The sequence below is a fragment of the Triturus cristatus genome, chromosome 2_2 (assembly GCF_964204655.1).
Source record: "Triturus cristatus chromosome 2_2, aTriCri1.1, whole genome shotgun sequence".
In the NCBI taxonomy this organism is placed as follows: Eukaryota; Metazoa; Chordata; class Amphibia; order Caudata; family Salamandridae; genus Triturus; species Triturus cristatus.
In genome coordinates, this window is record NC_140582.1 from 722022858 (window position 1) to 722030038 (window position 7181).

The 7181-nt window shown below is 43.0% G+C and overlaps 1 pseudogene; it reads left to right on the forward strand.

Moving 5' to 3' along the window:
* The first annotated feature begins 1901 nt into the window (after positions 1–1901).
* On the forward strand, positions 1902–4049 carry LOC146862711 (E3 SUMO-protein ligase KIAA1586-like; annotated as a pseudogene).
* Positions 4050–7181: the final 3132 nt, after the last annotated feature.

The following is a 7181-nucleotide window of genomic DNA, read 5'->3' on the forward strand; positions in this document are numbered from 1 at the left end:
CAACCTACCTAACTCCACTTTACATTGCATGCACATTACAAAGACACTGAATCATAGTGTGTAAATCAATGTATAGGAAATGTTACATCAGACAGAGGACTACAAGTTGTAGGAGTCTCAAGGCATCCATACTGATACAGTGTAGTTTAAAAGTTCTTGGTCTGAAAAAAGCACACGCTGAGAATTTAAAATGTAATACCATGGTTGGGGGTTGGCTTTAATTATAAGAATTGATTTGTACCCAAGTTAAACCTTTTGCAGCATTAGGATAATGAAAGATGGAGGGGAAATTCATAATGCTCTAATCTATACCTCGCAGTTTGCATGCAGCTCTTTGATAGTTAATAGCTCATTTTTCTTTGTGATCTGCATGGTTCACCTGCTTTGCATCAGGCATTTTGACCTCCTCCGCTAATTTATAATGAGTCAAAACTTCCACTAGACAAAAATCAGATCTCTCTGCAGCTGGTCCATCAATCTTCAGAGTTATCCAGCCAAAGTGAAGCGTAGAAGCCAGTATTGAGCCCAATTTTTCTGGTACTACGTTGTTCAGCCACTAAATGTACATACTTCTCCAAGTCCACCTTAACACCTCCCAAGTCCCTGACCACCACCCTGCACGCATCAGTGTGGCCCTCTGTCACAACACAACCAAATATTTTTGGCCCTTGGATAAATCTTTGCGAGTACCCATGGTCTATTGTAAATGTGATTACATGCAAATGTGTGTGAATGGCAAAAGGTAAAGAAAATGCAGGAGAGTGGCTGGATTGTGTGGGGAGGTGCAGATAAGTTTAGCCTAATAGATGCTAATAATGAAGCACAGGGGCACGTGCCTATTTGCCTAAACTGGAATCCCAGGTAACTATTTGGTCGTTTTTCCTATTGGAGTATCTGGGCCAGTTCCATTCATTGTTTGTAACTCTTAGAGCCTTTGCTAACCATCTTGTCTTCAATTGCAGGTTTGCAGTCTATAAGGTATTTGTATTTGAATGGTCAGGCGTGAGTACCCACAAAGACCAGGTAATTCTGTTTATGTTCCACATTGGATTTGGGGGGGTGCTGGGTAAATATATTCACAATCTGCACCCCTTTTCTTTTATAGGTTTGTGAGACTGTGCTACAAATACAGTTGTACGGGCAGACGTGATTACAGGCAGAACAAACAGGTAATTGTTTGGTAGAGTTAAACTGTGGTGCATCTTGTGCATTGTTGTATAACAACATACCTTACCCACGTTTTCTTCTGTTATAGGTTTCACAGACAGTACCCCACACATTTTAACAGGCATACGTGAGTACAAGCAGAGCAGGTAATTGTTTGTTAGAGTTAAACTGTTGTGCATCTTGTGCATTGTAGTATAACAAAATACCTTACCCATGTTTTTCTTCTGTTGTAGGTTTCGCAGACAGTACCCCACACATTTGAACGGGCATACGCGAGTACAAGCAGAGTAGGTAATTGTTTGGTGGAGTTAAACTGTGGTGCATCTTGTGTATTGTAGTATAACAACATACCTTACCCATGTTTTCTTCTGTTGTAGGTTTCGCAGACAGTACCCCACACATTTGAACGGGCATACACGAGTACAAGCAGAGCAGGTCATTGTTTGGTAGAGTTCCCTTATGGTGCACATGGTATATATCTGTATTACAAATTCACAATGTGCTGTGACAATCTTTACTTCTTTTGCAGGCTCTATGGACAGTGCTACATTTAAGTTTGAAAGTTTGAAAGGGCAGTGGACAGAAAAATCCAGGTAATTACACTCTACGTTTTGCCGGTGATGCCTCAGTATTATGTGACGGATTGCAATCATGAGAATAGGCATCAACTTTAACCATGTTCCTTTATTTTTCAGGCTTTGTGGCATAGCAGGCTAACCCCAGTTTTCGCAAATATGTTCAGGCGCAAAGCTGTACCTTCTGCAGAGTGTGATGCTTCACCACAAAGGAAGAAATGTTGCCTTGTATTCAAGGAAGAGTGGATGAAAGAAATTGTGGAGGCTGAGACACTGAAATCACGAAGCAAGGTTCGCGTGTTACTTGGGGAACTATTTCAATACAGTCCAGACGTGGGCTTGATTTGCAGAGCATGTGCAGAAGCCAAGATTGTTGGGGGCTTTTCCACAGGGAAGAAATGGAGTGATGGCTGGAAACTGGATTACCTGAAACGCCATCTAATTAGCAAAGTTCACGAGTCTGCCATGGTGATATTGAGAAACAGAAGTGCTGCTGCCAGGTTTGGTTATGGAGTGCGGGCAATGCTGACAGAAACTGTCACTGACAAAGCAAATAGAATGGAAGTAGTTGAACGACAAAGATCCCTGCCTGAGGAAATAAAGATTCTCATCAACAATGTGTTGCTGGCAGTCAAGTTGAATACTTCAATGTTATCTGTACAAGACATCCATGACCACCTAGCTTTGTATGTGAAGATACCAGACAGCTGGAGGAGCAAGAACTATGCCTTTGAGTTCCTTGAGGCCATCAATAGCGTGATACACTGTGAAGGTATGGCAGAACTTCGGCACGCTTTGTATCACACATTGATAATTGATGAGAGCACAGATATTTCTGTTACAAAAATGCTCATTCTCTACTTCAAGTTCCGACCTGTAACCTCAACAGAGCACAAAACACTGTTTGGGGGCATAGTGAATCTGACAAGTTGTAATGCTGAGGCTATCACTACTGCTGTGAAGGAATTCTACACTGCCAATGAACTGGACCTCATGAAAACGGTCATGTTCACATCCGATGGTGCGTCTGTGATGTTGGGTAAAAATAATGGTTTTGCTACTCGCCTTAAACAATCTATTCCCTATCTAGTTGAGCAGCATTGTGTCCCTCATCGAGAAGATTTGGGAGTTGATGATGCCTGGAAGAGGATTCCAATGATTAAAGAGAAGGAGACATTATTGAGGACTGTCTACACTGTGTTCTCCAGATCTCCTGCAAGGAAGTCCAAGCTGGATGAAATGGCATTGGTCACTGATTGTGAAGTGGCCTCTTTTCGACCATTAAATGAAGTCCGGTTGCTTTCAAGGCATTTGGCAGTTGGTGCACTAATTCGGAATTACGAGGCTGTTCTTAAGTACTTTGAGTATGAGAAAGTTGAAGAGAATGATCCAGTTGCTAAATATTGTTACAAAAAGCTATCTGACTCAAACTACCATATTTCCCTTGCAGTACTTAATGACATTCTGAGTGAATTTGCATCTTTGTGCAAACTGTTCCAAAAAAGTTCTTTGACTACTGTTGAAGCTGTACAGTATGCAAGAGCAAAGATTGGCCAAATTAAGGAGCAGTATTTGGGGGACACTCTCTTTTGGAACAGCAATTTAAGAGATATGATGGCATTGTACAAGGAAAGGAAAGAGTTTGACAGTGGGCCTATTTTGTCTTTTGTTTCCCTTTTTTGTGATCACATGCAAAAAAGGTTCCCTGAGGATGAACTGAAAGAATGGGCAAGTTATGAAATCCAGGCAATATCAACACAATCACATTTTGATTTTGGAACTGAGAATATACAAAGACTTGTTGAAAAGTATAAAAATGTCTTGGTCCTGGGCGATTGTGAAACACCAGAAGATGTTGTTCAACAATACAGAGACTATAAATTTGTGGTGGCATAACATGTAAAGGGTGGTTTATTTACAACATTTCAAGACATGGTGAATTTCACAGTACGCAATGTTGCTCAGTATAGTGTGGTGTCTCAGCTTGTTGATGTCTGCGCAACATTTCAAGCATCTAGTGCAGATTGTGAACGAGGATTCAGCCTCATGAATACTATCAAGAGTAAATTGAAGAATAGACTAGAGCAGAAGCATTTGGATGTGCTGATGAGGACAAAGGCCTACCTCCTGAATGGGAAAGTTGACCTTGATAAAGTTTATCACCACTGGAAAAATGGCAAGGATCGCCATGAGAAGCAACCCTGTCCCCATCTAGTGATGCCACTTCACTTGTCTGAACGTCCCACAGTCCATGTTTGCCTGGATGTCAGTTTTACAAACTATCTCTTGCAGGATAGCCCAACTTAACTCAGTAGCTTTCACATCTAATTGTAAATGTTATGTAATTTTGTAACTTATTTTGTATATGTGATATTGTATAGGCTCTCAACATTTCCCCACCCAATGAACAGTTCTCCAGTTAAGAATTTTAGTAAAATCTTATGATGGTACCACCTTTTGGAGTCTTGTGCTTTTCTAAACCTTAAGTGTACTTGCCTGTGTAACCAATTCATGTCATGGCGTCTTTATCCAATTTGGAAACCAGCCGTAAGACCCTTAACGTGGAGCTGTATGTGTGAAAATGCACCATCTTTTCACTTTTTTAAGTAAACGTTTGGAGTGACATTTGGCTCTGCACACGCGCGTGGTCTGGTTCCTGCCGCAGATAACCATGGTAGCAGCGCACAGAGACCATCCTCTGCCGCACACAGAGGAAAAAAATTAGAGGGAACATTGGTCCTCACCCCATTTTCCTTTTTAAATAAAGTTAATCCAGCTCTTGCTGTGACAAACAAGATAAAGCAGTCACAATGCAAAGATCACTAGACTGATATACTTTACCACAACCCAGAAGTCCTAGTGCTCGTGACTGTGCAAATGTTTGCACATGACACATCATACCTGGACATATACGCTCACTTGACATCATTTCACACACAAATACTCCTTGACAACCCTCACCCATACCTAACAACAAACATGTCCCTCTGATAGAACATATATCCCCCATCAGGCAGGTATCCATGGTCCAGTATGGTGCATCATATCCCTAGGTGGAAGTGCAAATGTTGGGCCATATGTGCATCAAGAGTGAATATAAAGGCATATCACGTCAGGAAGATGTGGCTTATGTTCAGTTTACTAATAAGGGACATGCACAGACTCATATACTCTAACCATGCATTAAGTCCTGAAGCTGATGTACATGACTCCGCAACGTAGTGCCCAACTCAACAATCGCACCCTATAATAACTAGCTATCAACTCCTGTGACACCCATTCCAGTATCATAAGCCAGATCCTCCTGCAACTAACACATATACCATTATTGAATTAGTAAGTACAGAAACACAGTAATGGACCCACACACAGCATCCACTTGAAAGAGGCAAATAACGTGAATGGCCTTAAAACCAACCAAATTTCATTACAGAGGGGGCCACAGTGCATAGACACCCTGCATACAATGGATCTCAAATTTAAAGGGAGTCCTCGAGGACAACATGGCCAGGACATATTCTGATTTGTACCTACCTCACACTCTCCATGTAGACAGGACATTGAGAATCAGTCTCAACTGGGACTAATGGCTGTTGGCACAAAGTGGTATCCACATGTTGCACATTTGTCATTGGAAGTACTTAACAAGATCCACTAAAGGAAAAGCAATTGACCCATATCTATTAAGTCACATTAAGCAGTTTACACATTTCTTTGTCGACATGTGTGGCTAACCTAACTATCATGTATGTAGAGTCACCATGTCTCCAAGTGTATTGACAAGAAGCTTTACTTTGTTCACATCAAATACATATGCGGCACACATCTCATTGAGTTTTGTCTGTTGACACACTTGAACAATGGACTTAGGAATCTAACTAAACTATGATTGCATACAATGTTCATTGCAAGTTTTGGTCCTTCATCCCACACTCCTACACAAACATCATGAGGGCACTGCTACCCAGCTAATGTAGGTACACAAACCCACACAACATTATAAATAGACTTACCTACTCTAGGAACCATATGCTATCATTTTCATACTAACATAGCTGTACTCACACATATTAAATTACACATAAACAACATTTAACAGCAAGAAATATGTTTGGAAACAGGAATACAAAACACAAAATAAAAATACCTTTATTCAGCCTCCAGAGTTCAAGTATTAAAACAAAGGCCAATGGCCTGTCCAAATGTCCATGTTATGGGCCAGCAAAGTGTGGCCTACCCAAACTTGCCTTCAGGAATGCTACTGCAGGATACTTCCCTTGGAAGGGGCATCTAGGGGGCATGTCAGGCACAAAAAAAACTAGGGGGCTGGGTTGGTCCTTGGGAGGGCTGGGCTTAGGATTGGGAGGGTCGGCTGGGGCAGTGGGGGGGCAGGATGTAGGCGGAAGGGGCTGGGCTTCACCATTTTGGAGATGTTATACCCCTGAACGGTGGTGAAGGGGATAGGGAGGGAGGGACCTTTTTGACTTTTAATGTCATTTCCATAGAGGTACTGGGGAAGGATGGGAAAGAAGATATTCTGGGTATAGGAGGGGGTGGTGTGTTCGCAGGAGGGGGAGCTTTCCTCTTCCTGCTTCCCTGATGTTGCTTGTGGGTCTCATTAGGAGACTGGCTAGGTGTTTTGGAGGTGGATGTGGAATGGTATTGCAGGGCCCAAGGGTCTTCACTTTATTTTGGGAGGTGATGGGTGAGATTTGGAAGGGAGAAGGTCAAGGGCAATGAGGTGGAGTTTCTGGGCAAAATGGGTATGAGGAGAGGCAAAAGTAGGGGATGTGGAGGCAGAAGATAGTGATATGTGCAGCATGTCAGTGGGTTCTGGTGTGGCTTTGTGTGATGGTGTTTCTTCCTGCAAGTCAGTAGATGTGGAAGTCACTGTGTCTTGCATGTGCTTTGGTCAGGTATGGTAATAGGGACTGTGGTTGGGGTAGAGGCAGGAGGGGGTGGAAAGCTGCATTTGGGATATTGCTGCCATCAGCGTAGAGGCTAGAGCCTGAATGGATCTCTGTAGGGAAGACATGTCAGAGTGAATGCCCTCCAGGAAAGATACCATCTGGGTCTGCTGATTGGCATGGGCCTGGAGGACATTTAGCACTGCTGTCTGACCCACAGAGATCTGTCTCAGGAGATCAATGGTTAACACACTAATGACAGCAGGGGAGACAGAGGCAGGGGTTGAGGTGCCTGGCACAGGCTGGGGAGCAGCTGTGATGGTAGAGATGGTAGGGGGTGGACTCAGATGTAGTGGACTCTGGTCCAGGGGTTTCCACCACCACCTGGGAGGGCTCACTGGAACAGGAGTAGGATGATGACATTTTTGTAATGTCTGTCAGCTCCTCAGTGGTGCTCATATCACCCTCTGTGCCATTGGTTCCATCTTGCTCACTGGCAGCACAAGAACTACTGTGGCCACCTGCTTCCCCA